Source organism: Capricornis sumatraensis, chromosome 20, assembly GCF_032405125.1.
Source record: "Capricornis sumatraensis isolate serow.1 chromosome 20, serow.2, whole genome shotgun sequence".
Lineage (NCBI taxonomy): Eukaryota > Metazoa > Chordata > Mammalia > Artiodactyla > Bovidae > Capricornis > Capricornis sumatraensis.
Window position 1 is genome coordinate 51,378,838 of NC_091088.1, and position 27,956 is coordinate 51,406,793.

At 46.7% G+C, this 27,956-nt stretch overlaps 1 pseudogene; it reads left to right on the plus strand.

Moving 5' to 3' along the window:
* Window positions 1-18,668: 18,668 nt before the first annotated feature.
* On the plus strand, window positions 18,669-19,642 carry LOC138096784 (free fatty acid receptor 2-like; annotated as a pseudogene).
* The last annotated feature ends 8,314 nt before the right edge of the window (window positions 19,643-27,956 follow it).

Consider the following 27,956-nt stretch of genomic DNA (forward strand, 5'->3'; position numbering starts at 1 on the left):
ATTTCCTTCTCCAGGGGATCTTCCCAACCAGGGATAGAACCCGTGTCTCCTGCTTGACAGAAGGATTCTTTACCACTGAGCCACTTGGAAAGCCCATTTTATAGTAGTGTGTATATGTCCATCCCAATTTTCCAGTTTGTCTCTATCTCTTAATTACAGTAACCATAAGTTTGTCTTGTACATCTGTAGCTCCACTTGCTTTGTAGATAAGTGCATTTGTACTTTTTTTTTAGATTCCACATATAAGTGATGTCATGCAATATTTCTCCTTCTCTATCTGACTCACTTCACTCAGCATGACAATCTCTAGGTCTATCCATGTTGCTGCAAAAGGCATTATTTCATTCTTTTTAACGGCTGAGTAATATTCTATTCTATATCTGCCATATCGTCGTTATCCATTCCTCTGTCAAGGGATATTTAGGTTGCTTCCATATCTTGGCTATTGTAAATAGTGCTATGATGAGTATTGGGGTTCATGTACCCTTTCAAACCACGTTTTTCTCTGGATATATATCCAGGAGTGGAATTGCTGGATTAAAATGGTAGGTCTATTTTTAGTTTCTTAAGGAACCTCCATACTGTTCTCCAATATGGAATCTTGGTTGCAGTGAAAACAAGACAGTGTTGAAAGAGCAGGGTGGAGATCATGATGGATGCTGCCCTATAGAAGGGTACTTGGCCTTGCGTATGTTCTTGGAAACAGGAGAGCTACGCAGTCTTTGTGTCCATAAAGTCACCATCACACATACTCTGCCCATATGAAGATGAGGATATATGTTCCTGGATGCATAATTTACTTGTAATTGATATGCAGTCATGGGCTTGCGGTTCACTGATTCGCTTGTCCCCTCCCCCTTTCTAATAATTGTTTTCTAGTGGTTCTCTTTGCTTAGAGCACAACCCTCTCTTCCTAACACCCTAGAAGCCTCCACTGAAATAACTCCTTGTTTGCTTATCCTTTGGAAAACAATCAGATTATTTGCTGTAAATTAAGAGGTTAGCCAGAAAAAAAGATGTAAGCAGGAAAGCTCACTGCAGAGTGAACCGAACAAACAGGCCAGCAAGCTCCTGCCGCTGCACGCAGATGGCAAGCCAACCAACCCGGTGAGGAATCGCCCAGCTCCGTGAGACAAGAAGCACAGGAGGGCTTTGGAGACAAGACTTCTGAGGTTATGAGCAGCGGTGTCCTCCCAGCTGTTACTCGAGAAGATGAGAGCATCCTGTCCAAACAAAGACTGCATGCAAATATTCAGGGCAACTTTAATTCTAATAGCCCCAAATTGGATGTGGCCCAGGTGTCCATCCAAAGAGAATGGATTTTAAAACTGTGATGTAGGCGTGCAATGGGACACTGCTTGGCAGTAAAAAGTAACAAACTGGTCACATGGGTAACAGGATACCCTCTGACTGTGACACTGTGATTTATAATGAATACATATTTGGTCTTCATCCCCATTTCTGGCACAGAATTCTTAAAATCCTTAGAATTTCCTAAGTGATGAGAGCAATAAAGCTATCTTTTGTTATGCTAATAAGGTGACTTTCGAAGGATGAGGGCTGACTGTGCGTGGAACCAACTATGTGATTGGAGGGTTGAAACTTTCAGTTCTACCCCTGCTGACCTCCAGGGACTAGAGGGAGGCTGGGGGTTGAATCAGTCACCTATGGCCAAAGATTTAATCAATCATGCCTATGGAAGCCTCCATCAAAACCCAAAAGGATGGACTTTGGAGAGCTTCTAGGTTGGTGAACACATGGAGACTTGGGCAAAGTGGTGTGCTGGGAGTGGATGTGGAAGTGACCCAATACCTCTGGGTAGATGGGGTCAGAATTGAGTTGAATTATAGGACACTCAGCAGGCATTGGGAGAGTGGCTTGGTGGTGCAGAGGAAATGACACCCCAGCTTGGAATTGGTACCAGAACCCCTTTAAGTGACAAAAAAACATATCAGTGGTTGTCAGGGACTGGGGATGGGACTGGGAGGGGATTGGCTGAGAGGACACCAGAGGGACATTTTACGGTGTTGGATTTGGATGGGAGTTACACAGATCTATCAAAACTTAGTGAACTCTTTGATTAGTGACTACTGGGACTTCCCTGCTGGTCCAGTGGTTAGGAATCCACCTTGCAATGCAGGGAACTTAGGTTCGATCCCTGGCTGGGATCTGAGATCTCACATACTGAGGAGTAACTAAGCCTGCACACGGTAACTACTGAGCCGGTGTGCTCCGGAGCCAGGGCACCACAACTAGAGTCCATGGGCTGCAACAAAAGATCCCACATGATGCAACAAAGATGCCATGTGCCACAACTAAGAGCCGATGCAGACAAATAAATAAATGAATCTTTTTAAAAAGGGCTAATATGCAAATTAAGCTTCAGTCAAAAACAGTTGACTAAAAATGTGACACCTCACCTCAGGTGCCTTTGATTGGTTGTACATACCATTGTGTGGCTCAGCTGGTAAAGAATCTGCCTGCAATGCAGGAGATCTGGGTTCAGTCCCTGGGTTGGGAAGGTGCCCTGGAGAAAGGAAAGGCTACCCACTTAAGTATTCTGACCTGGGGAATTCCACGGACTACAGTCCATGGGGTTGCAAAGAGTCGGACACAACTGAGCAACTTTAACTTTCACTTTCACCATTGTCGAGAAAATCCTCCCAAATTTCAATAATCCAAGCAAGTCTCTGCTTTTGTTGGACCACTCTGCAGAAATTGGGACAGCTGTGGAACCGCCAAAGTTACACAAAAGGGCAGAAACCATAGCTCAAAACAGTGATAAATAGCAACCAGCTCTTGGTACTGGACATTCGTAGGGAGTGTTGTTCAGTTGCTCAGTTGTGTCCGATTCTTTGTAACCCCATGGACTGCAGCACGCCAGACTTCCCTGCCCTTCATTATCTCCTGGAGTTTGCTCAGACTCATGTCCATTGAGTTGATGATGCCATCCAACCATCTCATTCTCTCTCCCCCTTCTCCTCCTGCCCTCAATCTTTCCCAACATCAGGGTCTTTCCTAGTGAGTCGGCTCTTCGCATCAGGTGGCCAAAGTATTGGCCACTGTAGGGAGTAAGTAGTAGGGACTGTGGCTGAGTGGAGAGTCCACGGCTCATCTGAACTCAATTCCTGTCTAGTTATCATGCAGGGCAGTGGGCTCCATGCTGCCATATCTTCTAGTTTTTCAAGCTGGAAATACAGCTATTTAAATTGCTGTTTTGAGGGCTTCCCTGGAGGTCCAGTGGTTAAGATCCACCTTGCAATGCAGGAGATATGGGGTCGATCCCTGGCTGGGGAATTAAGATCCCACATGACTTGGAGCAACTAAGTCCACCCACCACAGCTAGAGAGCCTGTGATCCCAACTGCTGCAACTAAGACCCAACATAGCCAAATTTAAAAAAAAAAAAATTGCTGTTTCCGAAATTTTATATTCTTTTAAGCTGATAACCAATTCAAAATGTGAAAGGACTGTGTGTGGTGAAAACAAAACAGATCTGAGTCTGGTGGCCTGGCTTCTGGGCTTCCAGTCGGTGGCCTCTGCTGCAGAGAATGTTGGGGATGGACAGGAAGGGAGGAAAGCAGGAGGAAGCAATGCTCAGAGAGAATTGTGCCTAGATCTGAGGCCAGAACATCACAAAGACGACCACTGACTTTCTAAAACCATTCTTACCAGCCCCTCATTCTCATTTAGAAGCTCCTGTTCATACCACCAGCCCTCCTCCTGGAGGACACAGTCAGGCAGAGGAGACGCAATCCTAATACCCCACCATCCCCTGATCCCTCCATCTCAACCCCGGCTCCTCTTCCTGCCCTCACTCTCCCAAAACCATTGCTCTGGAAGGCTCTTCCCCTTTGCCCTTGTTCTACACCCTCTTCCCAGGTGTTCTAGTTCATCACCGCGTTAATCATTGCTGACTCCCAAATCTCCAGCCCCAGACTCCTGTGTACCCAACTGTGCCCAGGGAGCATCCCCGCTTCCCAAGTCCAAAACTGAACTCTTCACCTCCCCCTGCCCAGATCTGGCCCCACCACCCGGCCTATCCCACCTCTGTAAATGGTGAACTCTACTTTTCTGCCCATGCCAGACACCCAGGCATCATTTTTTAAAGAAACAATTTAATTTGTTTCTTTTAAAAAATAATCATACTATAAAAAGGAATTTTTTTCAGGGAGAGATGTACATACAGTTCTGTGAATTTTAACACACACAGGTTCCTCTAACTACCACCACGATCAAGATAAAGAGCAGTCAGAGTCACATCTTCCCCTCAGCCCTAACTGATGACGGCTGCAGACCCGCTCCCTGTCATCAGTGTCACCTTTTCTGGACTGTCACACAAATGACACCCTATAGGTTATAGTTTTTAACCTTTGAGACTGGCTTTTTCACTCAGCATAAGGCCTTCGATACTCATCTCATTTGATACTATCACGGTTTGTTTTCTTTTGTTGCTGAGCACTCTGTTCCACTGTATGACTACACCACAACCTGCTTATTCGTACACCCCATGAAGGACACTGAGTTGTTTCAGCTTAGGGCAGTTGAGACTGCAGTGGTTTGGTGAGTCCAAAACCTGACAGAGGAAGACAGGAGGCTGACAACTCAGGATGAACTTGCTGTTCGAGTCCAAAGGCCGTCTGCTGGAAAACTAGGAAGAGCTATGGGGCAGATGAGGTCTGGTGGAGAATTCCCTCTTGCTGAGGGGAGGTCAACCTTCTGTTCTATTCAGGTCTTCAACTGATTGGAAGAGGCCCACCCACATTAACAAAAGGACAGTTGCTTTACTCAAAGTCTATCAATTTAAACCTAAATATCACTCCAAAACATCCTCCCAGAAACATCTAGAACAATGTTTGATCAAATATATATAGGAGCACTGTGGTCCAGAAAAGTGCAACATAAAATTAAACATCATAATCAGTACTATTTTAATTTTTTGGATGAAAATTGAGGTAGGGAATATTATATTATATACAGTTATTTGTTTTTTTATCTACCTATACTTGTTTTTTTTCTTATTTGATTTGTAGAAGCTCTTTGAACACTAGTACGTAAACCCTTTTTACGTATGTAGAAAGATAGTCTTGTTAACGATATTTTTTTCCACAGTTTTATAGTTTTATGTGCTCATATTTGTCATTTCTTTGATGACTTCTGTGTTTATATCACACTAGGAAAAAGTCATCTCATTTACAAAGCTTAAAAACTGTAGGGTTTCCCTGGTGGTCCAGTGGTTAAGAATCCGTCTGCCAGTGCAGGGAACATGGGTTTGATCGCTTCTCCCAGAATATTCCACATGCCTCTGGGCAACGAAGTCCCGAGTGCCACGACTGCTGAGCCTGTGTGCCTACAGCCTATGCTGTAAACAAGAGAAGCCACGTCAATGAGAAGCCCAAAGCACTGCAAGAAGGAGAAGCCCCCGCTCACCACAACTAGAGAGAGCTTGCAGGCAACAAGGAAAACCCAGTGCAGCCAGGAAATAAATAAATTTAAAACCTATATAAGATCTATGCAACTTCTCTATAACATTTGCAAAAGAAAAAAAAACCCACAAAACTCTCCACACCACGTTATTTCAACCTTTATCCAAAAATGTAAAAAATGTGTAGTTCTGAGTATCTGATACTGACCTCCAACCTCATAAGCAAGTGGAGAGAGAGGGTCAGGATAGAAGAAGGTCAGAGCTCCTCCCCTTCCTGGAGCAAAGAGAAGCTACGGGTGTGGCACAGGATGAGAACACCAGGGCCCCATGGAGAATGGGACCCTCTTTCTCCTGTCACCAGACTAAGACCTCGCCCACTCCACCCCACGGATATCCGTCCTCTTCAACAGAGAACACACAAAATTATCGAAACTTGTACAGGAACGCGGAACATGGTTCAGGCGGCAAGCAGCTAGAACGCATGCTCCATAACAAGAGAAGGCCTCGCTCACCGCAACTAGAGAAAAGCCCTCAGTGGATCCAAAGCAGAGTTAGCATGCAGGAAAGGAGATGAGACAAGGTGGAGCAAAGAAACAGAAACCAGTGTCCCACCCTCCTCTGCAGGCTGTGAGCCCAAGGCAAGGAAGACCCAGCATAGGCAAAAATAAAAACAAATAAACAAATATTTTTAGAAAAGAAGACAGTAGCTCTATGTGTACTAACATGGAAAGATCACCAAGGCAGATTTTACGGTAAAAAATGAAACATTTCAGAATATTGTATATAGTATGATTCCGTTTACCCATTCTTAAATTATATATTTATATGTGTACATATATGGGTATAAACAAAAGAGGTGTTTACTAGGAAGGGAGATATGTCAGGGAGAAGTGAAGTTGCCTTTCACATTTGACTTCTGTATTGTTGGATGCTTTTAGAATAAGAATATACTCATGTATTGGGTGGGCCAAAAAGTTCAAATGGAAAAATGAAAAATGGAAAAACCCAAATGAACTTTTTGGCCAACCCAACATGATTATGCAATTTTTTAAAATACAGAAATAATAATGGAAGAACACGCCTCACTTTGATCTGACCAAGCTAGATCAGAGAACAGGGCACAGAGATTCAAGCTGCCTGAACACTCGCACGGGCCACTGTGAGGTCAGCTGAGACTGGGGATGAATCACGCCACCCACTCAGGACTCCAAGGGTCCACCCCTAGCGCTGGGGAGGGGTGAGGTGGCTACACTGCCATCAAACCTAAAGCAGGGAAGGCAGGAGCTTCTTTAAGAAAAATGGGGGTGGCAAGCAGGGAGGGTCATCAAATAATGACCACCAGGGTGAGTGCACAGGAAATGTGTGTTGGGAGCATCATTACCTCTTATGCGGGGGGCTGGTCCATGCATGCCCTTGGACACCGCCATTTCTCCCAGAGATACAGAAAATGCAACCTACATGGGAAGGAAAATCCAAAACAGACGGAATATATAGATATGTATAGCTGATTCACTCTGCTATACAGTAGAAAGTAACACAACATTGTAAAGCAACTATACTCCAATAAAAAATTTTTTTAAAGATTACAAGGGCAAAGTTCTAGGAAAAATACAACTCAATAAAACTGACTTTAAAAGAAAAAAAAATGCACCCAGAGGGTATCAGGAGAATCACACCCAGACAGAACACTGTCTGCTTGTCTCCAGGGAACCAGTCACAGGAAATCATCAGAAATGAGTTCAAAAGGCAGTCAGATTTCTGGCATGCGCTCTTGATCTCTTCTCAGACTGGTCTCCAGGTTCCCTCAAAGAGCAGGCATGAGATTTCCCCCAAATTAAAGGGCTCCCATGAATGACTTGAGATGCATGGCAACAGCCTGTGAGGTACAGTGTCATACTTTGTAGGGAGGAGGGTCCTATCACCACAGCTAGAAAGTGGAATTTTAAAACAGTTACTTAGGGGAAAAAAAAATGCAGAGCCAAAGCTGGCCTTGGGTGGCAAGACTCTGGCTCACAAACATTTTTCAGTGAGGGGGAAGAGGTGAAGGTATAACTGATACACTTGAGATTGCTCAAAACTGTACTCCCTGAAGGCAGGTGTTACATACACATGCGGTGGGGAGGGGTGTCATTCCTCCCGCATAGTGTGGCCAAAAAGGATGGAGACCATTGCCTTAGCCCATGAGGTTGTCTGCCGAAGAAGCACAGCAGCAGAGCTGGTGGAGGGCTTGACAGTTTGGTAAAGCTCTTCCCCAAGGATGCTCTACCTTGTAAAATAATTCTGAGGGGTTGGCATCATTCCGCTTTCTTGACAGACGACAGAACAGAGGATCAGGTCTGTGGAATGGACACGGGGCATTAAAGTCAAACAACAGACACGAAGTACAACCGCAATGTGATGGTGTTAGATCTTCGATGCAGACTCTGGAAACTGGCTTTGCGAACGTAAGCTCAAGACTCACCTCTGGCCAAATCCAAGAAGCTGGCAAGTGGAAGAGGCAGGCAGGGAGGAGCTGTGAGTGTGCTGTGTTCTGATCCCAGTGGGAAGAAGCAAGGGAGCTTCCTGCTCACCGATGAGATAACCCTAGAGGGATGTCAAGACAGCTGCTGGCAGAACTGAACCTACCCCTGAAGTTTAGGGAAGCAAGGGCTGGCGCCAGATGCTAGCTGGGAGAAATAAAAACTGAAGAGCTTGCTGGGACTGGCAGGCAAAAATGGGAGAGAAGCTACACTGGAGTGAGCTGCTGCTCCACCAACAATGGGACAAACGTATGAGGCTCCCTTGTACCAAAAAAAGGGCACTTTGCTGAGAAGCCAGCCTAAAGGCATTTTATAAATGATGCCATCCAAGGGGGCAGCCTAGAGGAGCCATGCAGACCTACAGAGAGGATGCCCAGGGGCTGAGGATGAATCAAAAGTGGCCAAGGGGAGGAGGTATTCCACATCCAAGGGAAAGGTGCCGACCGGAGAGGTCCAAGGATCAGCGAAAGGTCCCCATGGGAGAATGAGTTGGCACTAGATGTCTGTCCCATTCAGAGGGCACTGGCTCCAGGCCGTAAATGCACCAGGCCAGCCTGACATCCACTGCCCATTCCGCCTCCTCTCTGTCCACAGGGTGGGACCCTCAATGGATCCAAAATGAAATTAACATGCAGGAGAGGAGATGAGACAAAGTGGAGCAAAGAAAGAGAAACCGGACAGTGTCCCACCCTCTTCTCCAGGCTGTGAGCCCAAGGCACTGCAGAGCTTCGGGGAGAAGCTCTACTTAGAATCGAATTAGGAATTTTGATGTTATACTGGCCTGGAGCTATGTGATTATTTAACTGGACTGGACTTTTTATTGTCTGAGTGTCTGAAGAAGCCCTGGCACCCAAGGGTCCATGCAAGCTGTAGGAAGAAGAGATGCAGAGGAAAATAAAGTTAAGGTTTACTTGAACCTGCCCAGCCCAGTCCACTGAATAACATGGTTATATTCATTTTAGGGGCTTCCCAGGTGGCTTGGTGGTAAAGAATCCGCTTGCAATGCAGGAGTCTCAGGAGACACGGGTTCAGTTCCTGGGTGGGGAAGATCCCCTGGAGAAGGGAATGGTAACCCCTCAAGTATTCTTGCCTGGAGAATCCCATGGACAGAGGAGCCTGGCAAAATACAGTCCATGGGGTTGCAAAGAGTTGGACACAACTGAAGCAACTGAGCACACGTGCATTCATTTCAGATGGCCTCGGGGTGCAGTAATATCCTCTGTGGTATGCGGCATCTACACATCCAGGGCAGCTCTTGGCTGAGGCCAGCTGGACCGGACTGCCCGTGCAGGGAGGGGCTGCTGCCCGGGAGCGGACCCTGGACCATCTGCCCACACCAGGGCCCGTGAAAGCGCCGGCCTGGAAGGCAATTGGCCCAGGGCTCAGCATCACTCTTCTGATGTGAACACTTAATAAGGTTAAATATAAAGTTACAGGACTATCTTGACACGATCTGACTTTGAACCTGTGGCCCATTTCCAGCTCTGCATCTGTAAAGAAGTCCATCAAAAAAACCCAAATTCTAAAACTGTTTTGTGAGTTGTTGTTGCTGTTCAGTTACTCATTGTGTCTGACTATTTTTGACCCTATGGACTGCAGCACACCAGCATTCCCTGTCCTTCACTATCTCCCGGGTTTGCTCAAACTCATGTCCACTGAGGTGGGGATGCCATCCAACCATCTCATCCTCTGTCGTCCCCTTCTCCCACCCTCCATCTTTCCCAGAATCAGGTCTTTTCCAATGAGTTGGTTCTTTGCAGCAGGTGGCCAAAGTACTGGAGCTTCAGCTTCAGTCCTTCCAATGAATATTCAGAGTTGATTTCCTTTAGGATTGACTGGTTTGAATTTGCTGTCCAAGAGACTCTCAAGAGTCTTCTCCAACACCACAGTTCAAAAGAATCAATTTTTCAGCACTCAACCTTCTTTATGGTCCGATTCTATTTCTTTCTTGTTAGGAATGCCACCCCACTATAAAATCTCATTTGGGCATTTCATCACTTGTTTTTTCATATACTGGGAACCTCAAAATATGGCAATGATCTGGACTGTCCAGACCTTTGAGAGGCCCCACTGTGGGCCTCCGGTCACCCTTTGGTTGCCTAGCATTTGAAACCCTTCCTGTGTTGAAGAAACTGCCCACATGTGAACTTTGAATCTTGGTGAGAAGCAGAGCCCTGCTCCCGCTGGAGAAGCTGATAGTTGTAGGTCCTGATGTGAGCCTACATCAGGGCCTACATCAGCCTATTTTCTGAGCAGCCCTCTTAGGTTTGGCCCATCAGGTGCACCTGCCCCAATTCTGAATGTGAGGCTGCAGTGTGGTACAGAGGAGGGAAGTCATGGTGAGAAGGAGTGTGGCTCTGGGGCCCAAGGTTCAGTGTAGTGTGTGTGCGTGTGCGGCAGTGGGGCCGGGGGGTGTGTGTGTGAGGGAAGGGCTACTGGATCCTCATTGGGTTGGATCTGAGGCATGATTTTACGGTGGTCCTGGCTATATGTGAAAGTGAAGCAAAGTGAAGTCATTCAGTCATGTCCGACTCTTTGTGACCCCATGGACTGTAGCCTACCAGGCTCCTCTGTCCATGGGATTTTCCAGGCAATAGTCCTGGAGTGGATTGCCATTTCCTTCTCCAGGGGATCTTCCCAACCCAGGAATCGAACCCAGGTCTACCGCAATGTAGACAGATGCTTTCTGTAAGCCTGGTTCTCCAGCCTTGCTGCCAAGTCTCTAAGCTATCCAACATCTTATTAGATAATCCCTAAATTAGCCAGAGTTGACCTCTGTTGCTTCAATTAAGAGCCATCACTTAGACACTGGGTGGCATAATGATTATGGGCTGAAAAAGCCTGCGTTCTCTTGAGAGGTGCTCAGCCTATTCTTAATCAGAAAAATGGAACTGCATTAAAGCAGCAAGGAGACACTGCTGGAAATCCATTCAACTGGCAAAAAACAAAACAACACAGAAATTGGATACAGCTGAGTCTCGCTGGGGATATGGTTCAGAGACCCAATGTTTGCAAGGCTGTTAGCTCTGCCCTTTTCGTTTTTTATGTCTACTTTGGGTTTATCCCCTCTCCCACCTGGAACAGCACAACTGAAGAAAAGGCTGTGGCTGGGTGGTGTGGACCACACAACTGGCCACTTACATGGACTGTCTCAGCTCAGTTAAGCCTAAGGTCTCACTGTGACAAGCAGTATAGCTCATAATACATGCCCAACAAATGTTAGCTATGAATGTTTTCTCTTGCTTTTATTTTTTTGAGTAAACTTAAACACACACACTCAGAAAAAAGATTTTTTTTTAATAGTACAAAAGATACATGGAGATTGGTAACTTTCCCTTCTACCCCAATGCCCCTCCAATACCCAGTTCCCCTTCCCAGGGACACACCACTGTGAACAGTTCCATGGGCATCCCTTCCTGCAATCTACTCCTCACCCATCAGCTTTCAGAGGGATCCTTTGGAAATGTGGACCAAGTTCCCTCACACCTCTGCCCATCAGACCTCAGATGTCACTCTACATCCCGACCTCAGACACAGGGCCCCACACACTCTGGGCCCTGCCTACTGCCCTGACCTTATTCCCACAACTCTCCCTCAGCCCTCTTGCAGCAGCTCTGGCCTCCCTGACCTCCTCTGACATACTGTGGCTCATCTCGGGGATGGCCATGCTCTGCCTGGACCAACCCCCGACAGTCTCACCCTCATGCTCTTCTTTCTTGCAGTGTATGGTGTTAGTCGCTCAGTCGTGTCTGACTCTTTCCAATGCTGTGGACTAGTAGCCCGCCAGCTCCTCTGTACATGGAATTTCCCAGGCAAGAATACTGGAGTGGGTTGCCATGCCCTTCTCCAGGGAATCTTCCTGACCCAGGGATTGAACCTAGGTCTGCTGCATTGCAGGCAGAGTTTTTACCATCTAAGCCACCAGGGAAGCCCTTTTTTCTTGCAGGGCTTTGCTCAAATATCACCTCCCCTGAAAGCCCTTCTTGGACTGCCCTAGCTCTCTGCCCCTTTACTCTGCTCTTCCAACCTCCATCTTCCTTCTTAGCACCAGCCTGGCCCCCAACTTGAGGTTATGCATCTGTTTATTGGAAAAGACTCTGATGTTGGGAGGGATTGGGGGCAGGAGGAGAAGGGGATGACAGAAGATGAGATGGCTGGATGGCATCACTGACTCAATGGACATGAGTCTGAGTGAACTCCGGGAGTTGGTAATGGACAGGGAGGCCTGGCTTGCTGCAATTCATGGGGTCGCAAAGAATCGGACACGACTGAGTGACTGAACTGAACTAAACTGATCAATCTAATTCCTGTCTTATCACAATGGAACATCTGCTCCAGGAGGCAAGGTTGGTTCACCGCTGATTCCCCAGTGACAGCCAGTACTGTTACCTAGGGGCTCTCAGAGAGAACTCATTGGGTGAATATGAGGGTGTAGGTCTGTTCTCTCTTACAGCTCACTAGTCTCACGACTTGCTTTTTCTCATCTAACAATAAGCCTCAGAGTCTGATCTACCCTGGCGTATATAGATCTGCCTCATTGTTCGTAACAGATGCTCAGTATTTCAACTGATTGGATGCCCCATGGTTTTTATTTAACCAGACCCTTTGCTGATGGACAGAGGTTGTCCCTAGTCTTTTATTCTCAGAGAACCAACAAGCACAAAACACTGTGATGAATACACTTCTTTGTGCACATGAGAAAGTATATCCACACAATAAACTCATGAATATCAACTTGTTGGGTCAGATGATATCAAATTTTTAAGTTTGAGAGATGTCATCAAGTTGCACCCCGTGGAGACGTGTCCCAAGTAGCAAGGGGAGAGAGAGGCAGAGCAGATGAGGTCAGAGTGTGACAGGGGCAGGAAGCCAAACCAGTTGAACTTGGAAGCCATTGTAAGGACTAGGGCTTTGATGAGTAAGATAGGGAGACCATGGAATTTTGAGCAGAGGAGAGACAGACTTACTCGTGTTTTAAATGATCATTCTGGCTGTTGTGTGGAGGACAGACTGAAGGGGACAGCAGATGCAAAGGGGCCAGACAGGAGAGAACAAAGGGACATAGGTGAGAGATGGCGATGCCAGCCTGACCAGGTGGCACAGGAGATGTGGTGAGAAGGGATTGGATTAGGGATATATTCTGAAGATAGAGTGGAGAGGATTTCCTGATGGAGTAGTCAGATCCTGGGAGATATTTTCAGAGTCAAAGGGATCTCTCAGGATTTTGGTCTGTCCAACCAGAAGGATGGGGTGGCAAGGTCCATGTCCCTGGAGCCCATTCTTGAGGCGCTGGACATGAGGGTGTTGGACAGGCAGCAGCTGGAGTGAGGGTGGGGGAGGCATCTGGTGAACCTCAACTTCCTAACAGATAAGGTTTCCTGATCTTAGACTGTGTGGTTTCAAAGGGGTTTCACGGAAATGCAGTGAGGTAAGCTGTCAGGGCCCCAGCTTGAATGAGGTTAGTGGCTAACTCTAGCCTAGCTCCCGGGTCAGGCCCACGTTCTTCCTTTCTGTTTACTTCTCTTGTTGGTACGTGCTGGGCTGCACACCTCCATCTCTATCATTTTAAAAAGCACAGCAGACGGGACTTCCCTAGCAGGTCAGAGGTTAAGGCTCTGCGCTCCCAGTGCAAAGGGCATGAGCTGATCCCTAGCCAGGGAACTAGATCCAAAAACTAAAATAAAAAGTACAGCAGAAATGAATACAACATTGTAAAGCAACTAGACTCCAATAAAAATTAATTTGAAACAAAAAATAAAAGAATTGCATCATCAAAAAAAAAAAAATCCATTTCCAAGTCACTCCATTTTTTTTGCAACCCTACCTCTGATCATCACCCCACCTGTTGTCGCTGGAAGCTGAAGAGGACAGTGGTGGCTCTGTGTTGTCAAGAGGTCAGGAAGACACTGAACCAGAAGCAAGCTATCAGATTCTGACTGGCCACAGAGTTTTACAGGGGACATATCTAATCCTCAGAGAGGAAGATCAGATCAACAAATGAGACCCTGTCATCCAAGGTCAAACGATTCCAGATGAACCAACATGCCCAGACTCACCCCGTGTGCTCATGGGGCCCAGAGGCTGTATGGCCCAGCACGTCTTGCAGGCCCAGCCACACTGGCCTTCTTTCAATTCCCCTGATACTGCGGGCTTGTTCCTGGCGCAGAGCGTTGGATTTTGCCATCCCCTCTACCTGAAACGATGCTGGGAAAGATCGAAGGCAGGAGGAGGAGGAACACCAGAGGCTGAGAAGGCTGGATGGCATCATCAACTCAATGGTCACGAGTCTGAGCAAACTCCGGGAGATAGCGAAGAACAGGGAAGCCTGGCATGGTGCTGTCCGTGGGGCTGCAGAGTCAGATACAACTGACTGAGCGACTGAACAACTACCTGGAATGCCCTTCATATGGCTGGCTCCTTCTCAGCAGTTCAAATACCCCTCTTCAGCGCAGGCCTGTACTGACAGCCTTACCTAAAGAAAGCCCTGTGCCAGACTCTCTTTAGATTTGCTTCCTTCCTTCGCTTGAAATCACCTGCTTTGTGTGTTTACCTGTTTACCCTGTGTCTTGCTCACTCGTGTCCCCAGCATCCAGAACCACGCCTCGCACAGGGCTGGGAAGCGGGGTGCTGCTGACAGGTGTGGCATGGTGGGGAGCAGTGTGACTCACTCCGAGGTAAACTTAGTTGAGTTGGACTGGAGATGCTGCACTGCCCACTCCCATGATGCCACTGGGTGGGGTCACTGAAGCTCTGTGATTTAGCTAACAACTTAGTCTAAATGCCCATAAGGCTGGGGTCTTAGGGACACCAAGGACGTCCCAATACTGGTGACTTGGAGAAGAGAATGGAGATTTTAAAAAGAAGGTAAAAAACACAGGTTCTGACTCACTCTGCTAGTATCATCAGCTAATAAGCTCTTACAGGCATATCCAACTCCAATCCTTTTACTCCCAGCCACAAGTAGTCAAGTGCCTTGATTTCCCTGGTGGCTCAGCGGAGATGCAGGTTTAATCCCTGGGTCAGGAAGATCCCCTGGAGGGGGAAATGGCCACCCACTCCAGTATCCCTGCCTGGGAAATCTCATGAACAGAGGAGCCTGGGGGCCTACAGTCCATGGGGCCGCAAAATGCTTGAACCTGCCTTGGCCACTAAACAACAACAATCAAGTGCCTATCACAATCAAGGGACTGTCCTAGCTTTTTTTTCCTAAGGACAGGCTTCAAAACAGTCATTTCCAGAAGAACCAACCTTACCTAGACTCTCTTCATGAAGCACTGCCATTTTCCAAGCCAAAAGGGGGTTTCCTAAGAGATTCCTGAGGCTTCGGAAATGGCTCAGGGTCCTGGCACCTGCTAGAAGAGAGGGTTCTGCCGGTCTGCATGGCTGGCGGATAAGGGTGGAGAAAAGAGGTCCCTCTCATAGCATTTTAAGCTAATGAAAGCAGCCTTATCCTTATCCAGCAATCTTCACCTTTCCAGTAAGTTTCTGTTGCTCAATCACATGCAGACAGTAAAACAGCACAAAATACCTTGGTAGGGAATGAAAGATAATTATGTTGCCTTCGTCTCCTGTGTATCAAGCATCAAAAGCGCTTCCTAGGTGCCCATTCTAGGATACACACCATGTGGGTTACAAAGGGCAGGCTGCATAAATGTAGAGAGACCACGTGAGCACCAAGGTGGGGAGTGATGAGCCAAGTGAGAAGAGATCCTTTCTGGAGGAGAAACGGCTGAGGGTCATGCTTCCTGGGCCATGGGAAGAGAACCAGAGCCTCTGTTGGGAGCGTCGGGCAGCCAGTGGACAGACAAGCACGTTTCCTGAGGAGAGACAAGCATCTTGCATGTCTGCCTTGAGATGCTAGCAGGGAGCACTGTGGGTCCTACATAGGCTAATGAGAGAGCAGTGAGAAGAGAGGGTGGTCCAAGCAGGACCGAGATCATGGTGGGAGGGGAATGACTCCAGAGGGGAGAAGAAGGGAGAGGAGAAGAGCCAGAAACAGGCTGCCTGGCAGCAACATGGACTGAGTCCATGTTATGTGTTACATGGATAGTCTGAGTCCAAGGAAGAAAATATCTGTTAAGAAGGGACCTATGGGCCAGAGGAAGTCAGACAATGCTCAAGATGCTAACCAGATTCCGCCAGAGCTGCCTGGAAAGAGAACAGGAAATTGATCAGGTCAGTGGCCTTGAGAGAAAAGATGGGGCCCAGGGTGGGGGGTGGGGGGGACAGGTGAGGAAAGAGCAGAGGGAGCAGGGAGTGGATGCGTGTGCAAAATTGTTTGGAATAATGGCCCACAGAAAGGAGAGAGAAGAGATTACTTGGAATGCAGAAGGAGGAGAACGCTCGAAAGAACAATAACGATCTGGGTTCTGGAAGAAATATGTTTGGTGGGGCAGAATTTGGTGGGTGATCCAGGTCGAGTTGCCTTGGCAAGAGCTCAACTATTGACCTTCCTCTTTTTGACCACGTGACTCCTCTAGGTATTAAAAAAAAAAAAAAAAAACTTGTTTTTTGGGGGAGGTGGAAGGTGGCCCAGTTAGACGAGGTTCCACTTGCTTCTGAGACCTGACATATTTTCAAAGCCATCCATCCGCTTCCAGGAAAAGGCAAGGCTCCTGACTTTGCTTGGGCTCAGAGAAGAGGCTGTTGGGATCACAACTGTAGGTGGAAAGGGGATGGAAGGAGTTTGGGTAGATAAACTTAGGAAGAGGGAGCAGAGCATGAACTTGACTCTAGAAGGAGGAGAGGGAAGAAGGTCATGGAAATGAAAGGGGGCCAGGGTAAGTCAAGGGAGAGAGGGTGCTGGTGAGGGCCAGGGCACAGGTAAGCACAGGAGGAACAGAAAAGGTGAGCTCAACGAGTTGGGTCATCTCCCTTTTCACAGGTCCCTCTACTTCTGAGATTTTTCCAATTTAGAAGTGAGATACATGGGTGGGCCACCAGTAATATGCTACCAGTAACAGGTTAAGGACTCGTTTAATTTTAAATGTACACTTGTTAATGATGAATGAAAGGAGATTAAACGTTACTCTTTTTTAACTTTTATTTTATATTGGAGTATAGCCAATTAACAATGTTGTGATAGTTTCAAGTGAACAGCAAAGGGACTCAGCCATACATATACGTGTATCCATTCTCCCCTAAACTCCCCTCCAGTCCAGGTTTCTGCCTAACATTGAGCAGAGGTCCCTGTGCCATGCAGTAGGACTTTGTTGGCTATCCATCTCAGATGTAGCAGTGTGTTGTTGTCATTTAGTTGCTAAGTAGTGTCTGACTCTTTTCCTATCCCATGGGACTGCAGACCACCAGTCTCCTTGGTCCATGGAACTCTCCAGGCAAGAATACTGGAGTGGGTTGCCATTTCCTTCTCCCGGGGATCTTCCAGGCTCAGAGAACCTGCATTGGCAGGCAGATTCTTTACTACTGAGCCACCTACGAAGCGCATAATAGTGTGTGCAAGGAGATTAAAGGTTATTCTTGATTGACATACATCTCACGTATATGCTTTCTTCAAGGGGGAGAAGGGTGAACTGGCTGGCAGCCTATGGGAGCTGTGGTGGTTCTGGCAAAATCACTGGCTTTATGTAAACCAGAAGCAAACAAGCCGATGCTGGGAGGACTTAGAATGATTCCCAGTCACATGACTGATCCACGGCATGGCCTGGACTGGAATCCTGGTCCCAGTCAGGCCCCTCTGTTATCCTACCCAGAACCTACAGGTTGTCTTTGAATGGCTCTGCATAGAACTGAGAAGCAGGGCATCTGAGGCTCACCTCGAGCTTGAGCTGCTTTCCCCTCAAGCTCAACCAAACTCCCATTTTCAGAGCTGAAGCTGAGAATCTTGTGTTCAAGCCCTGTGACTTGGGGAGAGAAAAAAGAAAAGAGGTCAAAGATTAGGAGAGGAAAAAGCCAAAGCAGGTCAAGTAGAATTTGGAAATATTCAGAGGTAGTCTTGGGGTTACCCAGTCTTCGTGAGGAACCACAGTTCACACAGCCATTCATTGACTGACAGAAGTTGATTGAGCCCCTGCTATGTGTTGGGCACAGTTCTAGGTTAAGACAGAGGACCGCACAGCCCTCACACAATGTCCTTTCTTTTAAAAAAAAAATTTTTTTTTGTTTGTTTATTTGTTTTTGGCTGCTCTGGGTCTTTGTCACTGTGAGGGGGTTTTCTCTAGTTGCAACGAGTGGGGGCGACCGACTCTTCATTGTGGTGGTTTCTCTTGTTGTGGAGCACCCGGAGGCAGGCGAATCTTCCCAGACCAAGGATCAGGATCGAACTCGTGTCCCTTGCATTGGCAGGCAGATTCTTAACCACTGGACCACCAGGGACGTCCCCCTTTCTATTGGGGACTTGGAGACCTCAAAACTTTTCCTGTGGGAGCTTCTGAGACATCAAAATCCTTAAGACTGTCTCTCTCTCTCATTTGCAGGGCGGAAATGGAGAAGAGGAAGATTCTAAAGAAGTAATTTTCTTGGATACCTCTGTTGTGTAGATTCTAAAGAAGTAATTTTGTTGTGAAGCAAAAAAGCACATTTTGCTGTGAAGAAGGACAAGTTCTTTCTCCCTGACACACAGGAGGAAGAAGAGTACTCCCTCTGCAGGGTAGGCAATAATCCCTTAGTGAAACACAGAGGGGAGATGTAAAGAGTCTGATTCACCTTGGTTTGGGGCTAGGAGACTCAGCGAGAATTCTGACAGCATCTTTTGTCTCTTCAGGAAGGATGGCCCCAAGTCCCCAAAACCTGGGACTTCTCCTTGTCTACTTTCTATCCTTCCTCTTCGGTCTCCCTGCCAACATCCTGGCGCTGTGGGCCTTTGTGGGGCGCGTGCGCCAGCCCCACCCCGCACCCATCCACATCCTCCTGCTCAGCCTGACGCTGGCCGACCGCCTCCTGCTGCTGCTGCTGCTGCTGCCCTTCAAGACGGCTGAGGCTGCGCATGATTTCACCTGGCCCCTGGGGAACACGCTGTGTGCCCTCACAGGTTTCGGCTTCTACTGCGGCATCTGCTGCAGCACGCGGCTGCTGGTGGGCATCAGCGTGGAGCGCTAACCGCAGTGTGGCTTTGCCCGTGCAGTACAAGCTTAACCGCCGGCCCGTGTACGGAGTGATCGCTGCCGTGGCCATCTGGCTCTTGTCCTTCGGACACTGCAGCGTTGTGATCATTGTCCAGTACTTACCAACCAACTCGTCGCGGGAGGCCAACAGCCGCCCTGTCTGCTATGACAGCTTCACCCAAGAGCAGCTGCGCGTGCTGCTTCCGGGGCGGCTGGAACTGTGCCGCCTCCTCTTTTTCGTCCCCATGGGGGTCACCATCTTCTGTTACTGGCTTTTCTTGCGAATCGTTCTCTCCCCGGCGCAAGTAGCGACCCGGAAGCGCTGGAGAGCCGTGGCGCTGGTTGTTGCGACGCTGTTCAATTTCCTGGTCTGTTTCGGGCCCTACAACGTGTCTCACGTGGTGGGGTTCTTCCGTAAGACCAGCGAAAGGTGGCGGGTCTGCGCCGTGATGCTCAGCGCTCTCAATGCCTGCATCGACCCTCTGATTTTCTATTTCTTCTCCCAGCTGTGCGCAGAGCCTTTGATAAACGGCTCCAAAGGCTCCAGAGCGGGGCGCCTCCCTGGTAGGGCACTGGAGGAGGCGAGCTGGACAGCCAGCTGCGGAGAGAGGAAATGGGGGCTTAGGTGCGGCCATATGAGACTAGATTTGCCAGCCTGGCTTACGATGTTTCGGGGAGAAGGGGGCTCAAAAAGGAGAACAATGAAACAGAACCAGGGCAAGTTCTCCTGTGCCGAGCTTAAGGGGCAAAGAGCAGTGGATCTCTTAAATCCAACTCATCCACTGGGTGAGGGGTTTCATTTTGTTCCCTGTGGTTTATGACATTTCCTCATTCGTGGCTAGTACTGCTTGTGGTAAGCTATAAGCCTTTTTATCCTGGGATATCAGAGCCGTGGAATTCCTTGCCTTCCCTACCCAGTGTCTGTAAGATGGCAGAGTTCAATAATAGGCATACCTCCTTATATTGTACTTCCAAGATACTGTGGTTTCCACCATTTGAAGGTTTGTGGCAACTTTATATGGCCAACAAAGTATTTCTAACAGCAAGACTTTGCAAAGAGCAACAAAGTATTTCTAAATTTAAAAAGTGGATGTTTTTTTGGGGGGGATGTAATGTTATTGTACAGTTTACAGTCTAAAGTACGGTGTAAGCTTTTGTGTGCGTGTGTGTGTGTGTGTGTGTGTGTGTATGCTCAGTTGTGTCCAACTCTTTGTGACCCTGTGAACTGTAGCCTGCCCGGCTCCTCTGTCCTTGGGATTTTTCAGGCAAGAAATACTGGAGTGGGTTGCCATTTTCCTACTCCAGGAGATCTTCCAGACCTAGGAATTGAACCCACATCTCTTGCATCTCCTGCACTGGCAGATGGATTCTTTACCACCGAGCCACCAGGCACTGAAAACCAAAATATTCATGACTGACTTGACTGCAACATTCACTTTATTGCAGCGGTCTGGAAACAAACCTGCCACATTGCCAAGGTATGCTGTATCTACTACAGAATTCTTTAGCTTTATCTTTTGCCCTGAATCAAAAGTGTGTGATTTCCACATGTTGGGTCTAAACATCCAGCACAGGCAGAGGTCTACAGAGCAGGATAAGATGCTGCCTGTGAGCCCTGACTAAAGCAATTGAGGGCTCATGTCTATAATGGGCAAGAAAAAAAGTCCTTGAGAGAAAAGTCAGTGGTGGTGTGAAGAAACTTGAGTCAGGATACTTCTTAGTAGTTATGTCTTATTTTCAATCCCCAAATGGTGTATTTATATGCTTTTTTTCCTTGATCAACCTTGCCAGAGGTCTATTAATTTGTCTTTTCCAAAAACCCAGCTTTTCTCTGGCATTTATCTCTGTATTCTATTTCATTAATGTCTTAATTTTATCTTTATTGTTTCCTTCCTTGTACTTTATTGAGTCTTTTCAGTTGTTCCTTTTCTTACTTTTTAAGGTTGGATACTCATTTATTTCAGCCTTTGTCCTTTGCTAATGTAAGTATATAAGGCTATTGCTTGCATGTGTGCTAAAGCGCTTCAGTTGTGTCTGACTCTTTGTGACCCTGTGGACTTGGACTGTAGCCTGCTAAGAATACTGGAATGGATTGCCATGCCCTCCCCCAGGGGATCTTCCCGACCCAGTGATCAAACCCACATCTCTCATGTCTCCTGCTTTGGCAGGCAGGTTCTTTACCACTAGTGCCACCTGAGAAGCCCCATATAAGGTTATTTTCCCTCAATGAAGGAGCCTCAGGAGATGCGGGTTCAATCCCTGAGTCAGAAAGATTCCCTGGAGAGAGAAATGGCAACCCACTCCAGTATTCTTGCCTGGAGAATCCCATGGACAGAGGAGCCTGGTGGACTATAGTCCACAGGGTCACGAAGAGTCAGACACGAATGAAGCAACTTAGCAGGCACATAAGAGCGCTTTTAGGGAGATGCCACAATTCTGATTTGCAGAATTTTCATTATTTTGAGTTATAAATAGGCTCTAATTTCCACCTAATTTTCTTTTCTTTGACTCCTAGGTTTAGAAATGATTCTTAATTTTCAAGCATATAAATTTTAATTGACCCTATTATTATTATTATTATTGTTACTCATTGCTAAGTAAATCACACTGCCAGCAGAGAATACTATTTTAATAGTACCAGTTCCTTGAAATTTGTTGAGAATTGTTTTTTGGTCTAGAATATAGTCTATCTCATGTTCCATTTGTGAAAGGAATAAAGGTTCTGAAATTGTTGATGAGTTCTCTCAATACATTTTAGATCAAACTTGTTGATTTGGAATGTTCAGATCTTTATAACCTTTATTTACTTTTGTCTGATCTATCAGTTGCATGGAAAGGTGGCTTACAGACTCCTTCTATGACAGTGAATTTGTCTATTTCTCCCTGTAGTTCAGTCTTCTGAGAATGTTGAATGTCTTTCAACATTAATTTGCCTTAAAATCTATTTTGTCTGATATGAATACAGCCGCACCAATATGCATTTTCTTAGTAGTATTTGCCAGTACATTTTTACCCATCCTTTTCTTTTCAAACTCTTAATATCCTGATGTTTTAAATGTGTCCTTTATAAGCAACACATACAGTAGTTGGATTTTCTGTAATCCAATCCTATGATTCAAAAGTATTTGTCTTTTAACTATATCCTTTCATTCATTCATATTTATGTCATAATTAATTTCCAATATATTTGGATTTACTTCTGCCATCTTATTTTTAAACACTTTCATTGAAGTATACATACATACTGAAACATATGTGCATATCACGCATGGCCTGATAATAAGTGTACTGGCCAGATGAATTGTCACCATGAACATATTCAAACAAAAAAAAAAACACCTACCGTCTTATTTTGTGCTCTCGGTTTTCCTCATATTTTAATATTTCTTTTTTATCTTCCCTTGCCTTCCTCTGGGATTAAGTTGGGTTTTTTCCTTTTGTTTTATTTCCTTTCGTTTCTCATATCATTCTCATATTGATTTCTCACATTACTGATTTGAAATTATATGCTCTGTCTTTATTATTGTACTGATTATTTCAGATATTTTCATATGTTAAGAGTGCCTTAGGGTAGGGAGAGACTGCCCACTCTAGTGTTCTTGCCTGGAGAAGTCCACAGAGGAGCCTGGCAGGCTACAGTCCATGGGGTCGCAAAGAGTTGGACACAACTGAGTGACTTTCACTTTCATTATGTTGATCTAAACTATAGATAGGATTTCTGATTTGAGAAGTTGTATTAACTGGAGAAGGGAAGGCTCCATACTAATTCTATTTGCCAGTGTCATCCTGAAAAAAACTGTACGTTTGATTTTTTTTTTTTTTTTTTGGTCAACAAAGATTAAAGAAAGCTCATCAGGGTAAAAGTCCTGAGCACACTTAGTGTCCTTTATTTGGGGGGGGGGTTCACAGAGCCCCAGTTAGAACCCCAGTTTTGCAGTCAGAGTACTCAACAACATCTAGTTCATACAATCTAGTTGAATGCAACGACTGTCACACCTGCTGACAAATAATTCCTGGAGCATTGTGTTAAGGGGAAGGTTTGAAGATACCATTAGCAATACCATATCTCAGCCCTTTCCGGTTTTCAGGTTAATGGTGCGGAGGGTGTGCTTCCACAGGAAAGGAAATCAGGTCACTTGGTTTATGTAAACTCCTGTGAGAGCTCTGTCTCTGAACTGGGCTCAAGATACCACCCCCACAATGAGCACTCCACGACCTTGAAACACACGCCATTTTGACAATAATACCTTGCTAACTGCTGTCATTTGTGTCACATTAGACAAATACTGTTTTGCAAAGATAAAATTATATTAAACATGTATTTTCAAGCCATCCATGCCATCCTCCTTTCATACTATCCTGTGATTCTCACCTGCTCACCTGGCAGAGGCTCTGCTCCCACCCCTACTTGGGTGGAGACCTGCTGGCTTACGGAAGTCCACCGAAGAGCCCAGGTCTAGCATTTACAACATCACTGCCAGGAGGAAACTCCGCGACAGGGGCCGGGCACAGAGTGATAAGAGGGAGGCAGGGAAGAGCAAAATGATTTGTGGACTTGAAGACTTTCCACCAGCATAGCAATGGTACTTTGAACATCCCTGTGCGTGTCTTTTTGTGCACTTGTGGGAACATTCCTCCAGGGAGGGAAATACTGGGAGCATTGGCATCTGCATTTTCAGCTTCAACAGAAACTGCCAAACTCTCTCCAAAGTGATAGCATAAAGCCAGCTCTTTCAAAGAAAAGAAGCCCCTGCTACCGGGACCACCTTCCCAGCAGCTCTTCTTCTGACACTGGCCCTGTAGTCGACACACAGTCGGGAGTGGGAGGGAACAGACCAGGTATGTGCTGCTTGCCAAGAGGAAAATGAGCTCAAATGAGGCCTGAGACCCTCAAAGTGACCCAGTGGAGTGGCAGATGCTCCAGATATACACATGGCAGGTACATGTAAATGGACTAGGTGTGTATGTCCATATATTGTACATCTTACACATGGGCAGGACTTTCCAGGTGGCTCAGTGGTTTAAAAAAAAAATCCTTCAGCCAAGCAGGAGACTCAGGTTCAATCCCTGAGTGAGGAAGATCCCTTGGAGAAGGAAATGGCAACCCACTCCAGTATCTTTGCCTAGGAAATCCCATGGACAGAGGAGGCTGGAGGGCTGCTGCTGCTAGGTCGCTTCAGTCGTGTCCGACTCTGTGCGACCCCGTAGACGGCAGCCTACCAGGCTCCTCCATCCTTGGGATTCTCCAGGCAAGAATGCTGGAGTGGGTTGCCATTTCCTTCTCCAATGTATTTGCAAAAGAATTGGACATAAGGACTAAACAGCAACAGCATGGGCAAGGTGGGGCAGAGAACTTCTTCAGGCCCTTAGGGTAAAGAAGTGGTCTGTCTCCCCATTCCTCATCTTTCTTAACCAAATCCAGACTTCCAGGAACACTACAGGAGAGCATATACAGAATCTAGAAAAATGGTTCTGAAGAATTTATTTACAGGGCAACAGTGGAGAAACAGACATACAGAATAGACATATGGACATGGGGAGAGGGGAGGAGAGGGTGAGACGTATGGAGAGAGTAACATGGAAACTTACAGTACCATATGTAAAATAGCCAATGGGAATTTGCTCTATGGCTCAGGAAACTCAAACAGGGGCTCTGCATCAACTAGAGAGGTGGGATGGGGAGGGAGATGCGAGGGAGGTTCCAAAGGGAGGGGATATATGTATACCTATGGCTGATTCATGTTGAGGTTTAACAGAAAACAACAAAATTCTGTAAAGCAATTATCCTTCAATAAAAAACAAACAAAAAAGGTAGAATAACCCAGTTAATAACACAGATATGCAGATGACACCCCCTTGATGGCAGAAAGTGAAGAGGAACTAAAGAGCCTCTTGAAGGTGAAAGAGGAGAGTGAAAAAGCTGGCTTAAAACCCAACATTCAAAAAAACAAAGATCATGGCATCTGGTCCCATCACTTCATGGCAAATAGACTGGGAAACAGTGGGAACAGTGAGAGACTTTATTTTCTTGGGCTCCAAAATCACTGCAGATGGTGACTGCAGCCATGAGATTAAAAGATGCTTACTCCTTGAAAGAAAAGCTATGGCTAACCTGGACAGCATATTAAAAAGCAGAGACATTACTTTGCCAACAAAGGTCTTTCTAGTCAAAGCTGTGGTTTTTCCAGTGGTCATGTATGGATGTGAGAGTTGGACTATAAAGAAAGCTGAATGCTGAAGAATTGATGCTTTTGAACTGTGGTGTTGGAAAAGACTCTTGAGAGTCCCTTGGACTGCAAGGAGATCCAACCAGTCCATCCTAAAGGAAATCAGTCCTGAATGTTCATTGGAAGGACTGATGCTGAAGCTGAAGGTCCAATCCTTTGGCCACCTGATGCGAGGAGTCGATTCATTTGAAAAGACCCTGATGCTGGGAAAGATTGAGGGCAGGAGGAGAAGGGGACGACAGAGGATGAGATGGTTGGATGACATCACTGACTCAATGGGCATGAGTTTGAACAAGCTCCGGGAGATGGTGAAGGGCAGGGAAACCTGGAGTGCTGCAGTCGATGGGGTTGCAGAGAGTCGGACACAAATGAACAACAGCAACAACAACACAGTTAAATGTGGATGGCTGGTGAGGGCCTGCTGTATTGCACAGAGGGAATGAGAGAAAAAAGATGGTACAATCTGTTTGTAGGACATAACTTTAAAAATGTATTCCAGTTTTCGTTTGGCACAGACAAACACTGTTTGATTCCACTTATACGAGGTACCTAGAGTAGTCAACTTCATAGGGTCAGAAAGTACACTGGTAGATGCCAGGGTCCGTGGCATGGACATGGGGTGGGGAGTGGGGAGGAGGAGTTAGTGTTTCACCGGGACAGAATTTCAGTTTAGGAAGGTGAAAAATTTGGAAGATGAATGACGGTGAGAGTTGTACAACAATGTGAATGTACTTAGTGCCCCGAGCTGTACAGTTAAGTATGGTTAGAATAGTATGCTTTATATTATGCAACTTCCACCTCAATTAAAAAAAATTTTTTAATGTAGCTGAGGGCTTCCCTGGTGGCTCGGTGGTAAAGAATCTGCCTGCCAATGCAAGAGACACAGGTCCAATCCCTAATCTGGGAAGATCCCACAGGCCTCGGGGCAATTAAGCCCTTGGGTCATAACTACTGAGCCTGTGCTCTAGGGCACAACTACTGATGCCCAAGCACCCTGGAGCCCGCGCTCTGCAACAAGGGAGGCCACTGCAATGAGAGGCCTGCACACTGCAACTGGGGTAGCCCCCACTCACTGCGCCTAGAGAAAAGCTTGAGAGCAGCCAAGCAGACCCAGCACAGCCAAAACTAAATAAATACAAGAATTTATAAAATAGTAGCAGAGAGGTGTTTCTCCCACATTCCATTGTTTATATTGGAGGTACATCTGATCTGAGAAGAAATGGTGCCCAGAAGAACATCTTGGTCCTAGAGGAGAAAATCTTGGTCCAGGCTGACAATGGAGTAGAAGGAAAATAAGATGCTGGGACTCTGAGGGTGAATCTAGGGCGTGGGGATGGGGGTCAAGTGTGCTGGTTCATGGGGATGAGAACGTAGCCTGTTGGTTCTAGACTATATGACGTGGGCTATGACCAGGCATATTTTCTATAGAACCACGTGGTCGCTCATGTATTTATGTGTCTTTGTCAAATGGCTTCCAAGGAAACTGGAGTCACCTTGGATCTATATGCTTGAAGCAGAGAAGAGGTGGGGAAAAGGCAGAGGTCGTACAGAGTCAGGAGATGGGGCACTGGGAGTCAGAATCAGAAACACTACCTGCACACGAGACAGGTTGTGTCACGACCCCAGCCCTCTGGGGGATAGTTCGACACATGGCCCCGCTTTCTTCTTTAGGTGCGCATGTGTCTAGGGATTCTAGAGCAGTTTTGTGAGATAGGGATGAAGAACAGCCAGTTCAACTGGATTCTGTCTAGGGAAAATAACCAAACAGGGAGTGTGGCCAGGAGCAGAGAAAGGAGTACATCAGTCAGTTGTCATTCTGCTGCTGCCGCTGCTAAGTCGCTTCAGTCCTGTCTGGCTCTGTGCGACCCCATAGACGACAGCCCACCAGGCTCCCCTGTCCCTGGGATTCTCCAGGCAAGAACACTGGAGCGGGTTGCCATTTCCTTCTCCAATGCATGAAAATGAAAAGTGAAAGTGAGGTCGCTCAGTCATGTCCGACTCTTCGCGACCCCATGGACTGTAGCCTATCAGGCTTTTCTGTCCATGGGATTTTCCAGGCAAGAGTACTGGAGTGGGATGCCATTGTGTCCAACTCTTTGTGACCCCATGGACTGCAGCACATGGCTTAGCTGTCCTTCACAAACTCCTGGAGCTTGCTCAAACTCATGTCCATTGAGTTGGTGATGCCATCCAACCCTCTCAGGCTCTGTCATCCCCTTCTCCTCCCACCTTCAATCTTTCCCAGCATCAGGGTCTTTTCCAATGAGTCAGTTCTTCTCATCAGGTGGCCAAAGTGTTGGAGCCTCAGCTTCAGCATCGTCCTTCCAATGAATATTCAGGACTTATTTCCTTTAGGATGGACTGGTTTGATATCCTTGCAGTCCAAGGGACTCTCAGGAGTCTTCTCCAATACATGAACAAGCTCATATGCAAGTTCATTTCACATGATTAGCTCAGGAAATATGTAGAACAGGACACCTGAACTATGAAAGCTGAGCCACATCTGGAAGACTAATCATGGCTTGAAAAGATGAATGAGATTTGTGGGAACAGAGTTTTGGGGGAAATAGAGAGGGCTGAGTGGCTTGAGAAAGAGCTCAACCTTTCACCTTCCTCTTCCTGACACATCACAAGTTCAAGCGTAAATGTCCTGGGAGATCCTGAGAGGGCAGAAGCACCTGTGTCTCTGCGCCTTAGTCCACTAGTTGGGAGATGTCCCTCCAGGG